We start from the raw sequence: 16,153 nt of genomic DNA, 5'->3' as shown, positions 1-16,153 counted from the left end.
CGCTTCTTTACCGTCACTAGCTTGACTGATGACTATCCCTAAGGATCAGTTGATGTGACTCCCTCTTCATTGTTTGGGAGTCCTCCTTTACGGTACCGTTTCAGCTTTTGTTCCTTACCCTTGAAAGTTCCTTGTGCACTAGACTTCCTTAGGTCCACAGCTTCATCAACAGGCTTGTTTCTTGCCAACCCTTCGTCACAGCACCTCCTAATTCTTTCTAAAGTATCAGAGAGAGTTGAAAGCATACACCATTGAAAAGCAGCCGGCCCATTACGTATCCCACAGGGAATCCTCTTATAAGCCAATTTACCACCTGGACCAGTGGTAGTAGTCTTTATTTCATTTTTACCAGTTGTCAATCCCCCATACTTGTTGTCACGGATGTCTCCTGATGATTGTTGTTGCATCTGTTCTTTGCTTACTTCCAGTTGCTTAACACCCTCTATCATTCCAACATCTTCAATCACTTCTTGTTTATCTATAGATTCCACACTTTCCACCTCCTTAGATTGAATAGGTTGAGATTCAAGGGTTTTATCTTCGACTGTTTCTTCCACAACGTCAATCCGGTAACACTTGGGATTCTCATCTTGGTGCTTCATTGCCTCAAAGATATTGAAGACTACCTGCTCCTTATGAAACCTCAACATTAGCTCTCCACGTTCAACATCAATCAAAGCACGACCAGTTGCAAGGAAAGGTCTTCCTAGAATGAGTGGCATGTCTTCATCTTCAGCCATGTCTAGGACCACAAAATCTGCTGGAAATACCAAGTCATTAACCTTGACTAGCACATCTTCAAGTATACCGAAAGGATAAGAGATTGACCGATCAGCTAAAGTAATGGTCATTCTTGTTGGTTTTGGTTCCCCACACTTAAGCTTCTTCATCATTGAAAGAGGCATCAGATTTATACTTGCTCCCAAGTCACATAAAGCTCTTCCAATGTCTACCGGTCCAATTGAACAAGGGATAGTGAAAGCACCAGGATCCTTCAACTTAGGTGGCAGCTTCTTTTGAAGAATAGCACTACAATTTTCAGAAAGTGCTATGTTCTCATCATCCTTAGGCTTCCTTCGTTTGGTTAACAAGTCTTTCATGAACTTAGCATATAACGGCATTTGATCAAGAGCTTCGCCGAAAGGAATATTCACCTGAAGTTGTGAGAAAAGTTGCATGAACTTCTTGAATTGGCCTTCATCCTTTTCTTTCTTCTTTGAAAGGTGGGGGTATGGAAGCTTCACATATGATGGAATAACCTGTGGTTTGTCTCCATCTTTCAAAATTTGACTCTTCGACTTCCTCAAGATTGAATCTTCATCAATTAACTTCTCACTTTTTTCTCCCTCTATTTTTTTCTTCCTTTCGTTTTCAACTACTCCATGATCATTTTCTTTTTCAACTCCACCCTCATCATTTTTTTCAACTACATCATCCTCCTCTACCTCAACTACATCATCAACCTTCTTTGGAGCTTTTGGAACTAAAGGTGTCAAAACCTTTTTGCTCCTCAATTCAATAGCATTACAAGACTCATTCTTAGGGTTATCTTTAGTGTTACCTGAGAATCCGCCTTTACTTTGTTCAGCCAATTGCTTAGCTAATTGCCCCAGTTGAGTTTCAAGCATCTTCCTAGAAGCTTCATTGTTCTTTCTTTCAGCTTCTTGACTCTTCTTCATCTCTTCAAAGTTGCCTTGAGTCATCTTCATGAAATTCATCATAGTTTCCTCAAGAGCTGATGGCTTCCTTTGTTGTTGTTGGGGAGGAGTGAGCATCTGAGAGTTCAAAGCATTGTTATTTGAGTAGCTCAGATTGGGATGCTTGTTGATGCCTGAATTGTAGTATTGATTCTGCCTTTGATAACCTCCCATGAAGTTAGCTTCTTCATTTGACCCTTCTGGAACACATTCACCGTTGGGATGTTCTTCACCACATAAGTCACACTTGATTGCAGCTACTTGTTGTTGTTTATGGGCCAAAGTGAAGCCTTGAAACTCCTTAGTTAGAGCTTCAATTTGTTTGTTCATCGCTGCTTGGTTAGCAAGGATAGCAGTTTGCTCACTTACTCCAAACACTCCTCTTTCTTTCTTCTTAGCTTCAGCACGATACTCATTTCCAGCCATGTTTTCTATCAAAGCTTGGACTTCATGATCAGTTTTGCTCTTGAGACTTCCTCCCGCGGAAGCATCTAAGAACATTCGAGTGTTTGGTGTTACCCCCTCAGTGAAGATTTGGAGGTATTGCTTCTCGGTGAACTCATGATTAGGGCATCTCTTGAGAAGCAAATTGAATCGCTCCCAAGCATCATACAATGATTCACCTTCTCCTTGCTTGAAGTTAGAGATCTCCATCTTCTTGTCCCAATACTTAGACATAGGGAAGTATTTCTCCAAGAACTTCAGCTCTAACTCTTCCCATGTTTGGACAGTCCCGTTTGGAATTGTTAGCAACCAATCTTTTGCTCTTCCCGTCAAGGTGAAAGGAAATAGCCTTAGCTTCTTTTGTGCTTCAGTCACGGTGGCTGGTTGCACACAAAACTCGCAGGTTTCAGCAAAACGGCTCAAGTGTTCATGAGGACTCATAGCTTCAGTCCCATCGAATTGCTTGTCCCTCAAACCGTTGAGGACAGTTGTCTTGATGTCGAACGCTACTGGGTTAGCTGGTTGAAAAGTGTGGGTCAGTTGACCGCGATGAGTGGCTAACCCGTAGTCTCCAAGCTTAGGTCTTGGTGGTACAACTCCTTCTCCTTCCATAGTTGCAGATTTAGGAGAAGAGATTGTTTCAGATTCACTTGAGAGTTGCTCCGGTACTTGTTCTCGAACACCCGGTGGAACGGATTGAGCTAACCTTTGCGATCGGACAGCTTTCCGAAGTGCTCTAGCAGTTCTTTCAATTTCCGGATCGTACTCTAAGTCGTCCAAGCTCTGTTTACCTCGCATAAACAGCAAAATACCTTAGTAGCACTGCACAACGCAAAGTAATCAAGTGAATATGAAAACAGAAAAAAATAAAAAATTAAAAACAGAAAAATTAAATTGCAAAAACCCTAAATTATAACGTAATTGCCTTGTTGAAATAATTCAACAGTCCCCGGCAGCGGCGCCAAAAACTTGATAGACGTCTGGCAAGTGCACCAAATACTATCGAAGTAGTAAAAATATCGATCCCACGAGGACTGTTTTTAACTTCAATAATTCAATTTCGTTATATAATTAGGATGTGTAAAGTTTATTTTTAGTTTGCCACTAGGCAGAAGATTTGGTTTGATTTTATGAAATCAAATAAAAGAAATTAGATTTGATTAAGAAAATAAGAGAGAAAGATGAGATCAGATCCGTCGAATCCTCTAAGTTTCCCTAATTGGTCTACTGCACCTATTTGTTATGAACCCTCTTCTAGTTTACGATGATTAACAAAATAGCCCTAATCAATCCCTTGAGTTAGGACTCTCTTCTTAAACTACAGCCCCTAATTCCTTAGGTGGTCTATTAATTCTTGAAGGTTTTACCGAACGTTAACCTATTATCACTAACAAACGATTATCTATTCCTAGACTAACCCTGTTTATTAGAACAATTCAATTAGGTCTAAGTTGAAAGCCATGGTCAGTGGTCATTCATTCTCACGAAATCAAGTTATATGTGATCAAGATATAAAAAGCATTAAGAACAATTGAATTGAATAAACTAGAATTGAATTCATAAACAAAATAGAGTTTCACAGCAACATGTGTCAATTAGGGTTACAAAGATTCATCTCGGATCTAATCTCTAAGAGATTTAGCTACTCATAATCGAGTTTACAAATAGCATAATCAATGAAATAATTAAAACATACATGAATTGGTAAAAGGATGAAGAAATCGCCCTTCTAGCCGTCTCCGATGTCTCAAAATCGCACTTTGCTCTCCAAAATCGTAACCCTTGTTCTTCAGCTTGAGTGCAGTATTTATAGAAGTTATGGGCCTGACCCATCAAAATCGCGCCGCGCCTTGTATTATGGCGTGCCGCGATTTCCCTCAAACAGGGAGGATGTAATTTTGCTTCAAAAATCGCAGCACGGCTTGAAATTGGCGTGGCGCGATTTCCTTCGAACAGACTTCAAATTTTAAGCTTATTGCACTCCAGAACAGTATAAATTGCATGAGAACTCTATCAAAATGTCACAATAAGTCCCTAATATTACGTAATGACAGGATGTCATCATTTATGACAAAGCTGCGTCTATAACTGAAGAAAGTCAAATGGTGTTGATTTATCCCGAACTGGAAGGGAAGACCAGAGAAGAAATGAGACTTGAGCCATTTAAAGGTATTGAAATCAGGTCAAGTATTTGTGGTATTCCAGTGAGAATTGCGGAATGGCAGATAGAAGCTGTACTCTGTAGAGAGGCCTCTGGAAAATACTCTGGAATTGATCTCTCAAATACAGCTGAAGAACGCCTCTGGAAAGAGAAAGTAAACTTGGCCCTGTACAACTCAACGCAAGCAGGAAAGTATGCTGATCTAAGCATGGATAAGAAGCTGCTTCTGAAGATTCAGAATGAGGACTTACTTCCATGTGGTGGTAGTGAGAAACCCAATTTGGCACAAAAGGTCTTTCTACAACACTTCATTAAGAAGGAGAAAGTGAACGTGCCAAAATATATGTTCAAATACTTGATAGAGTGTCTGAAACAGAGTCAGCTGCAGAATAGAACCTGGGTACCTTATGGAAGACTCTTGTCAGAAATATTCTATCAAGGAGGAGTCTTGGACAAGCTAAGCAGTGCTGAAGCCTTCACAGATGAGCTGCTTGATACTAAAACTGGAAAGTTCATTAATGCACAAACCCTCAAGAATATGAAGTTGATCCCTGCTGTCACCAAGCTTCATACAGATTTGAGTGAATCTCTTGTTAAGTCTGATCTTATGAAGGACTTTGCACCCATCTGCAAGAAGGATCCCATTGAAGTGCAGATGTACTATATCAAGGAACATTTTGAGGCAACCAATGAGAGAATCAGATTGGAAGATATTCCAGAGGAAATGTATGGTGGTGCTCTACCACGAGCCAGAGGCAGAAAGTCAAAAAGAAAGATGACTGCAGAGCAATATCTAGAGGTTGAACAATATGCTAAAAAGGCAAAAGTTGCTACTGACAAGCTCAAGATTGGTAGTTCATCAGTACCTTCAATTGAAGAAGCCATTGAAGACATGGATTCCAGGATGATCATGGATGTTGGCATTACTCTTGATCAACCTGCTATACCAAAGAAGAAAAGAAAGCAAGCAGTAAGGAGGACCAAGAACTTTCCTCATGTTTCTAAGAAGACTGAAGCTGCTACTAATGTGTCAGAAGCTATTGGAAAAGCTATGGAGATTGCTTCTGAGCTTCAAGAGAGGGTAATAACAGAAGCATCACAACTTCTTAAAATTCCTGACACTACTAAAGATGATTGCTCAGAACCCTCTACTACAGGTATTATTTTCACACACTCAGAACCTGTAGTACATGAGATATCCAGTGACTCTCCTTCACCTTCTTCAAAATCCTCATCATCATCTTCAGATTCTGATGATGATATACCCTTGGCTCAACTTGTTAGAAAACCAGGAAAAAGCCAGTCAACATCAACCAAAACCAACAAAAAGCCCTCTCAGTCAACTACTTATGAACCAGTTGGTCACATAATTAATGAGAAGTTGGCTGAAATGGCTGAGCAGAGAGAAAGAGTCATTGATACTATCTTTCGCCTTAACCCTCAACCCCTTAACATTCAACCTCTCAACATGATTCCTCCAGAAAATGTTGAATTTACCTCAGAAAAGGCCTCTGAAACAACTCCAGAAGCAGCTGCTTCTGAAAATGTTGTTTCAGAAAACCCCCATCAACAAACACCTGAACCACATAAACCCACAACACCCCCACAATCACCAATAGCTACCATTGACCCCCAACTCAACACTCAAACATCAACTTCACCACAACAACCACCAACTGACATTGAACACTCCCCAGCACCAACTCCTATGGATGTTGACATCTCTCAAGTCAATGTTCAAGCCTCAACCTCTACCACACACATTGCTTCTGACCAGCCTTCATCTTCAAACACACAAACACACTTTACCATTCCAGTTCCTAACTCTGTTCAAGATTTGGAAATCAGTGATTCTGATCTTGAAACCCTTGACCAACCACCCACAAACATCCTGGAATCTGGATATATTAATTCTGAGCTTCTGACAATCCTTAGTCAATTGCATAATCTGGTGGATCAAAGAGGGACAATTGATCTCACAAGTGCATATGAAGACTCCTGGGCATCTCTTCAGAACCGGGCAACTGAGCTATTTGAAAGCATAAGGGCTAAGTGCATCAGAAGCAAGGAAGCTTCTGTCAGGAAGTTAATGGAGCATCTGAAGCAGAATCTCAGAGTAAGAAGTTCTACACTGCTTCTGGCAAACCAGCCTTTCTTCTCAGAAAAGGATTACTTGACCAGAGAAGCAAGGTTGTGTAAGCTTCTGAAGAAACAGATGGCACAGCAGCAGCAAGAAGCTAGAGAAAGGGAACAGGCTCTTCTCCAGAGGCAACAACAGCTTGAAGAACTGTTGCAGAAGAAAATTGAAGAAATGGAGAAGATGAAGAAACAACAACAAACCAACCCTTAGTTGCACACCTTTGTGTTATTTTTGTTTGTTGTTTGTTTTAAAATTTTTAGTCCTTGCTTTTGAAACCATCTTGTTTTATTTTTCTATGCTTCTGAATGCTTACTGCTTCTGACTGCTTAGCTGCTTCTGATAATTGGATATTCATGCTCATATATTTTGATCTGTTTTATTTAATTTATTTCTTGTATACTCTCTTTTGTTTGAGTTTTTCTCAAATCTTTTTGTCTTTTATGCTTATTTGTTTATCTCATTTTTTTTGATAATGACAAAAGGGGGAGTATATGTGACAAGTATTTAAAGGCTCTGAGCCCCATTAATGGCATTTGAAATTTTTGAAAAACTTCTATCATTTTTTTTTTACCTTATTGGTATAAGTTATGAACGAAAGAAGGAGTATCAAAATTCAAGTAAAATTAATTGAACCATTCTTCTTATCTATAAGTTAATTCTTTCAATGATTCAATTTTTTAAAGCTCTGATATTTTTATTGTGCGAAAAATGAATTTAATTAACCTGGATAGAACTTAGGGGGAGCTTACAAACCTCACCTTAAAGACTATCAGACTCAGGGGGAGTTTGAGCTTACAAACCTCAGACTCTGAGCTTACAAACCTCAGAACCCCAAAGTCAACTTGTTAATTAGATTAACAACAATTGATCAATTTTAAATACTTTTGTTTGTCATCATCAAAAAGGGGGAGATTGTTGGAACAAAATGTGTTTAACAATGAACCTTAAAGAGTTTTGATGATAACAAGGTATTAAAAATTGTAAATTGGACTAGCTAATATTTGTTCAAGTGTACAGGACCACAATTATAAAGTTACATCATCATTGGTTCTGAATGAGCAAATAAAGAGCAAAGGAAATGAAGCTTAGATGATTCTGAAGGCAAAGCGCTCCTGAAGTCAAGCTGCTCCTGAAGAAATACCGCTTCTGAAGTAAAGCTGCTCCTGAAGAATAATGCTTCTGAAGACAAGAGGTCCAGAAGCCACATCATCAGAAGCTGCACCATCAGAAGTTGCTTCATCAGAAGCTGCATCATCAGAAGCTGCCTCATCAGAAGTCATTTCACCAGAAGCTGAAGATCAACTGGATTTGCAAAACATTCAAAGATTGAAGGATCTACATTGCAAAAGCTGTCTATTGGATTCGAAAACATAGCAGAAAATTAGTGGAACATTGCAACGGTCATTTCAAAGGTGTTTGAAGGCATGTGCTTGCAATTTGGACGAAAGCGTTGACATTGTACTATTGTACGAATTGTACAGCCACGTTCTCCACTGCTCTGTTTTGTGTCCACGCTTCAAGACAAGAAAACAGCTCCAGAATATGGTCTCGCCTGCATATATGTTCCTTTGGATAAGGAATGGATTTCAAATTGGTTCTTCGTAGGACAACAACCAAATCAGGCAAAAGATCATTGGTGAAAGATCAAGCTTCAACAACGACTCTTTGGTGTGCTGGCAATTTCACAACGTCTCTTTCACACCTCTATATAAAGGAGTGAAGACTTAGAGTTTTGGTAATGCAAGAACGCTGAACGAAAGACTCACAAGATTTTCACAAGTACCAAACCTCTGCTGAAATTGTTCTGCATTCACTTAGAATTTCTGTGTCTCAAATTCATATCTTAGAAATTCTTAAGTCCATTGAGTCTGTATCTGATTTGTATTGTGAGCACCTCTGATTGTATATCAAGTGTTCAACCTTAAACAATTTTCTGTGTAATTTTGTTTAGTTAGGAAGTCTCTTGCAGTTGTGCTTGAGCAGGAAGTCTCTTGATTGTGTTCTTGAGCAAAGGAAGTCTCTAGCTTGTGTGCTTGAGCAAAGGAAGTCTCTTGCTTGTGTGCTTGAGCATTTGTAATCAGATATTACTCATAGTGAAATCTCCTTGGAAGTGCAAGGGGGACTGGACTACTTCCGGATTGTGGAAGGAACCAGTATAATTGCTTTGTGTCGTTCTTCTTCTCTCTCTCTGTTTTATTCCGCTGCATTTAGATTCTGATTATCACTTCAGAAGCTGTCTCACTTAGCTTCTGATCAGTGTGTTCAGTTTTTAGGAGAATTGAAGAATTTTTCAAAACACAATTCAACCCCCCTTCTTGTGTTTTTCTCACCTTCACAGCATACCGCATGGGTATTGGTGGGAAAGAAGTTCTGGGTCGGGGACCCTGTTGTTGCTGCTGCTGCTGCTGTTGAGCAGGTGGCTGTTGTTGTACCTGTTGAGCAATGGCATTAACGGGCACTGGTGGTTGACCCGGTGGCAGAGGATATTGCTGGTAGAATGGTGGGAAGAAAGGATGTTGAGAGTACTGCATGTATTGGTAGGGTAGAGGCAATTGAGTAGCAGCTGCAGATGGGTTACCAGATACCATCCCTACTTCGGATTCTTTCCTCTTATGGTGGCCATTACCATACTTCTTTGGTGCACTGGCTGAAGATTCACCCTTTTCAAGAACAATGATACCCTCTCTGACAGCCTCCTCTAGACGAGTTCCCATGGTAACCATGTCGGAGAAGTTGTTTGGAGCAGAGACTATCATTCTTTCCTTATATTCCTTCTTCAGAGTCTTCAGGAACGTCTGTGTTAATTCTTCCTCATCGAGTCGAGGAGAAACACGGGCAGCTGCCCCTCTCCATCTCTGAGCATATTCATGGAAGGTTTCATCTGACTTCTGAAACAAGGACTTAAGAGAGTCCCTATTCGGCTTCAAGCGGGTATTGAATTCATAATGACTTTCAAAAGCAGCAGCAAGTTCCTCAAAAGTATGGATGTTGTCTTTGCTCAGACCAGTGTACCAATCTGCCGCATCTTCTGCTAGGCTGTCTTGGAAGCAGTGTATCATCAGTGCATCATTATCTGCATAATTGGCCATCTTCCGGACGTACCGAATGACATGGCTATGTGGACACGAAGATCCATTGTATTTGTCAAAATCTGGTACTTTGAACTTCTTAGGAATCTCGAATCGGGATACCAAACATAGATCACGAGCCTTAGCAGAAACATCGTTCCCACGGCTAGCTTTAACTTCTCGGAGTTCTCCAGCCAACTCTTTTAACTGTCGTTTCATAGCTTCCATTACGGGGTCTTGTCCACGCGGAGTATCGACATCAATCACCTGTTGCACAGTGTGGACAATAGGGTCGGTAACAACAGTAGCCACCTGAGGCATAGAAGTAGATACGGGAATCTGTCCTTGACCAGCAAAACCAGAGACACCAGCAGCAGTATTAGGAGAATAGAAAGCTGAGAGTCCATAAGGACGTCCATTGGGCATAACGAAACGAGCATCAGTAGCCACAGTAGACAGTGGGATAGAGGGAATCCCTTCAGTAGAAACTGGGACAGATGTGGCTGGTTGTTCTTGTGCAGCCATCAGAGCAGACATAGTGTCATGAGCCTTAGCCAAGTCTTCTTTCATAGCAGCCAATTCGGCACGGAGCTGAGCATTTTCTTCTTCAAAGTTAGCCATGATCCTTCTCTTGTGAAATCTTGTTTGATGAACTCTATCTGGTTGGTAAACCTTGCAAACACGAGCCACTTTTCAGACTGCGGCGGACAAAACCAGGAGGCAATGAGCACGAGAGAAGTCTTTTGTGACCAATGAATGCATATGATGCATGAAATGTGTAAATGCATATGCAAAAGACTCTTTTTGTGTTATCGAAGGGTTTTAGACAAATTAGAAGTTTGTAAACATTACTAAACAACAATTAACATAAACGGGAAACAAACAACTAACATAGAGTCTTACAAGACGATTCCCTTTGAAATGCTAAGCCAAGGGATATACTTTGAAATATAAAACAACATAAACAAATGGAAATAACGACAGGAAATGGAAACCCTCAAGCATAGGAAGTGGAAGCATCATCCTCAGACTCAGACTCATAGCTGCAGTATCGTGCATAGAAGTCACGGGCCCCCTTAGCCCTCTTAGAGTCTCTCATAAGCAACCTATCTTTCTCTTCAAGCTCTCTCTTAGCCTTAGCTAACTCTTTCTTCAGTGTCAAGACCTCATGAGTCTTCTGCTCATCCTTTCCATCCAAAGTCATGATCAAGTTCTCAGCCTCATAGTATCTAGTCTTCCACTGATGCTTTTCCCGACTCTCCATAGCTAGATGCTCCTGATACATCTCCTGGGTAGGTGGGAGTAGAGGCAAAGGCATGGTAGGAATAGATGCAGACACATATCTCATAGAGGGGTAAGGCATACAAATTTCCACAGCTTGGTTTATCACCCACTGTGTATAGGCCTCATGAGCAACACCGGACCTTACACCCATAAGCTTCACCTCTTTCTTCCGGAGTTTGGACCAAGCTTCCATGAAATCCTCTCTTATTCCTGTGGGAGCATTGGAGTAGTGAAAGAAGTAAGGAGCTGTAGCAAGATTGATGGGCTTTTCTTTCATCGGGAAACCAAATTGTCGCAAGGCGAGCTCTGGGTTATAGTTGATTCCACCTCGAGTACCAAGAAGAGGCACATTAAGAAACTTCCCACCACCAAAGATAATTTCCTTGACTCTAGAAGAGGGAGTGAGCCAAACCACTTCATTAGGAGTGAGAGCCATAATCCTCTGTGAAATAGACCAGTTCTCCGGATTGTCGTGGAAAGACTCCGGAAGGTGCGAAATAAACCACCTATAGAGGAGAGGCACACAACAAAGAATGTATCCACGACCCTTACCGGAACGATCGTGAATAGCATGATGTGTGTCAGCTAACAAAGTAGGAACCGGATTCTTGGAGTGGAAGATCATAATAGCATTCATGTCCACGAAGTCATCAAGATTCGGAAAGAGAACAAGCCCATAGATGAGAAGTGCAAGAATAGCCTCAAGGGTGTCCTGACAAGTGGTATTGAGGTTGGCTTTCCCAAGAAGATACTCTAAAGTGAACCCTCGGATGCGAGCCTTAGTGACAAGATTCTTGGAGACATCGGTGGTCTTAAGATAGAGATCTTTAGCAATAACCAATGGAGTAGGAGGATTCTCAAGTCCCGCAAAGGGTACCCCCTTAGCAATAGATAGACCCATCAAGTGAGAATAAGCCTCTAGAGTAGGCACCAACTGAAATTCGGGAAAAGTGAAGCACCAATAGTCCCGATCATAGAATTTCACTAGAGTGTGCACAAGCTTCTCATCCACATTAGTCTGGAGAATAGTAAGTAAAGCCCCGTAACGATGTCGGAAACCAGTCGGATCCTCGATCTTGAGTGCCAAATCCCTCAAACTAGCCAAATCCACTTCCTTGAACTTGTAGGACTTAGTCTTTCCCATTCCTACAATGTTTACAAATTCAATTTGTCTAAGCCCTTCGATAACAATGCATGGAAAAAGTTTATGCATGTATGCATGTATGCATGAATGCATGGATGCATGATTATGTTCAAGTTCGGAGAAAACATGGTGGGTTGAAGTTCAAAGTCGAGGAGTCATGGGTGGACACGGTGTCCGGTGAAACTAGGGCTTTAGGAGATAGTAACCGGGTTCTAAAAGGTTCCCAAGTTGCAACCTCTCCGACATATATCACGGTGTCACGAGACAACACTCTCTCCATGATTGTACATAAGAAGGTCTAGCTTAATTGTACATAAGACAACACTCGGTTTAGCCTCCGCACTACATCCTAGAAAATGGCCATGGATGGGTTCGGTTATCTACGGTTCATAGCGTCATAGAACAAATAGAAGTAAAGTGCCTAAACGCGACAACACGCGCCGACAACATCACCCCTAAAATGCCTCAGCTATGTGGGATTGATCGCATAATCCAAAACACGAGGCAACCCCCGGAATGAATTGTCGATTATATCCCTCCTAAATCCTAAGTTCACTCAGCCCGGGTGCAGGACTTTTGATATTCTCACCCCACACGTTTTGCAAGAATTTAAACATTTATTCACATAGGAAAGCAAGTAAAAGAAGCAAGTAAAAACGAAGCGCAAGCGTGGAAATAAAGACTAGGCGTAATTCTCGAATCTCCCCAGTGAAGTCGCCAGCTATTTTATCTTGGTTTTTCGGGTGTCAAACATTGATTATGTTTGAACCTTTTTAACCGGTGATATCTTATTTTTTCTTGGGAAGGGAAAAAGTAAGCAAAACCCTTTGAGAATCAAGGTCCGGGAGTTGTTTTCGCTACGGGAAGGTGTTAGGCACCCATAACGACTATAGTAACCTATAGGAACCGTCTTTAATTTCTACGCGCGCGCTTTATTTTTAAATGCTATTTGAAAATGTTTATTTAAATCTAAGAATTTCTAAGTGAAGAATTGGAGGGAGAAGAATGTGTTTGAATTTTTATTTTATTTGAATTGAAGGAATTTTGTCCTTGCCTACGTACCCGTTTAAGGGATCAAATCCACCGTAGTTCTCTTCCAAAAATGTTTTTGTTTTTGTTGGTTGATTTTAAGTTTGAAAATGGAATTTTGAAGAATGGAGATTGAGAGGCCTCAAGGGCATGAGATTGAAGAAAAAAGTGAGGTTTGATTAGTTATTTTGAGAAAGGAAGTCAAAGTATGATTAAAGTTCATTGAAATTTTTATTAAGAAAATAAAGGGAAAATTCAATGGGATTTTGATCCCAAGGTTTCTTTGGAAAATTATTTGAGTGATGTTATTCAAGTTTTTTTGGAAAGTTGATTTTTCTAAGTGTAAATCCTAAGCATTCATCTAAACATACAATCCTAAACATACATCTAAACATGCATATTCTAGCCATATACCTAAAGTGATGTGTGTGCATGTGTCGGAGCTTGTGTCAGTGTACATCATTAGAGTCCATTGTCCTTTACATCATTGGCCTAGATACATTCTATGGTCTTGCAAGAATTTTAAAATTGCATAAAAGTAAAGTACAAAAATTCCTAAGCTTTTACATTCTAATTTTGCATGAACTTTAAAGTGTAAGAAATAAAGGGATGGGAATGTGAGATGGAGGATGGAAATGCTCATGAAATGTATGAAACATGAGATGAAAGGGGTTAGTAGCACCAAATATGATGAGGAAAACAATAAAGCAAGAGAGTATTAAACAAATGTGGAAAAAACCAACATAAAGTGTTAAGATACACTAGAAACTAATCACAATATTTCAAGATGCACATGACTCATAATTTTCACACTATTGCAATTTTAAAGTGGGTTTCAATGTAGCAAAATGTGAGAATTGGAAGCTCATGCTCAAATTACAAGATTATGACTCATTTCTAGATGCATTTAACATTTTATTTCCACAAGCAATTATTATGCCTTGTAAAACAAGTAACCAACTACACATATTCACATGCAGCAAGAAAACACACCCAAATAGTAGCTAAAACCTCACAAAATCAAATGGTGTAGGTCACAAATATTCATCAAGACAATGGGACTAGAATCAAGCAATTTTTACCAACTTTTTAGCACAAACATCACAAAACAATAAGAAAGTCAACACATTACTCTTTTACCAATTTTTTAGTGCAAAGATCATCACAAAATATCACAAAACTAATAAGAAGCCTACATGAAAATTTCTAGGACCTCTTGAAATATTTTTGGACTTAAAGATACACAAGAACATCACAAATTTTAACAAGAATAGTAAACAAACTAAAAAAGCTACACATATTTTTAATCAAGATTCAACACAAAATAACATCATAAAAATATCAAGAAAATGATCAAAAACCTATGGGAATTTTTAGGAATTTTTAAGAGAAAAATTTGAGTGAAAAAGGGCGTGGAAAGCATGTAATATGGTGCAAACAGCAAAAAAAAGAAGGAACAAAACGAAGTCCAATAGCAAGAGACCCAGGCCCAAACCCTAACTGACTTGGATCTCAGGGAGCAAGCACAGCCGTTGGATTGATCCAAACGGTGTAACCCTAGATCGAACGGTCAAACACATGGTTCAAGGGCGAACCAGACTGGTTCAGGTGAACCGGTCTGGTTCACTCCCTCTATATAACCTAGGAGGCCGGTCCAAGCCTCATTCATTCCACTCCTTTCTCTCTCTAACTCTCAGATTCTCTCGTCTCTCTCTAACTCTTCCACCGTCTTCCCCGGCGGAAACAACCACCGCCGGCGACGATGAAGCCCTAAACTCACCAAATCTTCATGATCTAAGACTTTTCACCGTTCATTTTTCGATCTAAACATGGAACAAACACCAGAAATCGCAAACGAAGCTTGGATCTATGCAGATCGGAGTTTAAACCCTTCGGTTTTGGATCTTTCAAATCTCTTCGAACTCTTTTGAAACGAGGCTTTAATCTATGTTATTTTCTCTGCTGATGATGAATTTGAACTCGATTTTGTAAAATGAACGGTGAATTTTTGCAGATCTAAATTTTAGGGTTTGGTTTCGAAGTTTTTTGAAAGTTTTTTGGAATATATTGAAACGAAACCCTAAACCGAACTACTTTACTCACTTATGATGATTATAAGCCTCGTTTCAAGAAATAAACGGTGAATCTTTGAAGATTCACATCTTTAGGGTTTCGTTTCAAAGTCCTTCGAATCTTTTTCGAAGTTCTTCTTCAATTCACCGTTTATTTGTGTTTGTGGATCTTCGTTGAGCTTTTGCGATGAAAACGAAGGGTTTTTTTGAGGGTTACCTGGTTTTACTTGGAGATTCGAACAAAAAGATCCTCGTTGAAGCTTCTGGTAAGTTCTGGAACCGAAAATAAATCGGTAATCTTCTTCTTCTTCTTCACTGGTTCAAAATTGCTTCGGTCTCTCTTCTTCTCACCTCAGAAACCCTCTGTGATCGTCCAGTTCATTGCATTTGTGATGAATTTGGGCTCGAATTGCAGAGGAAATGATTCGATGATGATGATTCGATAGTGAATCACTGAGAATCGCAATGAAATTTGTCCAATTGATGATGAAATTGATTTCTGGACTTCTAGGGTTTGAGAATCGTTCTTTGTGTTCTTGGAACCTTTTGCTTTTTGATCGTAACAGAATGGAGAGAGAATGTGGAATCTGTTTGTGTGATGTGGCTTATTGTGATTGATTCTGGGCCTGCATTGATGAATTGGCTCCTTTTGTAGGCTTCCATGTGGCCTTGGTGGCCAATGGTTGCTTGCCACCTGTCTGGACTTTGTGACTAATTCGAAACTGGACTGAAAATTGGCTTGAGGGCCTTTGTGCAATTTCTGGACATTAAGGGACTAACCTGCAAAAAGTGCTAAGGACCAATCTGCAAAAATTGTTAAGACTCTGGACTGAAATGTAATTGACCAAAAAGAATTAAGAAGTTTGACCTAAAAAAAATCGAATCAAAAAAAGGACCTAAAAGAAAATAAAGTGACTCAAGGGACTAATATGCAACTTTAGACTTTTTAGGACTAAAATGAAATTAAAATAAAATTGAATTAAAATTGGTAAAAAATGGAAAATAACGTAAAGTGAAACGATTAAAATCGACAAAATGGACTAAAATGAACCAACTACTTAAATGAGGTACTTTAAAGTAACCTCTCTCTGCCAAAATTTTATGTGAAAAGACT

At 39.8% G+C, this 16,153-nt stretch overlaps 1 non-coding gene across 1 annotated transcript; it reads left to right on the top strand.

Moving 5' to 3' along the window:
* Positions 1-2,253: 2,253 nt before the first annotated feature.
* LOC146953608 (small nucleolar RNA R71) lies at positions 2,254-2,360 on the top strand. The gene has a single exon (XR_015025235.1). It is a non-coding gene; the product is annotated as a small nucleolar RNA R71 (small nucleolar RNA).
* Positions 2,361-16,153: the final 13,793 nt, after the last annotated feature.

The sequence above is a fragment of the Medicago sativa genome, chromosome 1 (genome assembly GCF_051527215.1).
Source record: "Medicago sativa cultivar Bolivia chromosome 1, Bolivia_mono, whole genome shotgun sequence".
NCBI lineage: Eukaryota > Viridiplantae > Streptophyta > Magnoliopsida > Fabales > Fabaceae > Medicago > Medicago sativa.
Note: the sequence above shows the minus strand (reverse complement) of the source record. Positions and strands in the feature narration are given on the sequence as shown.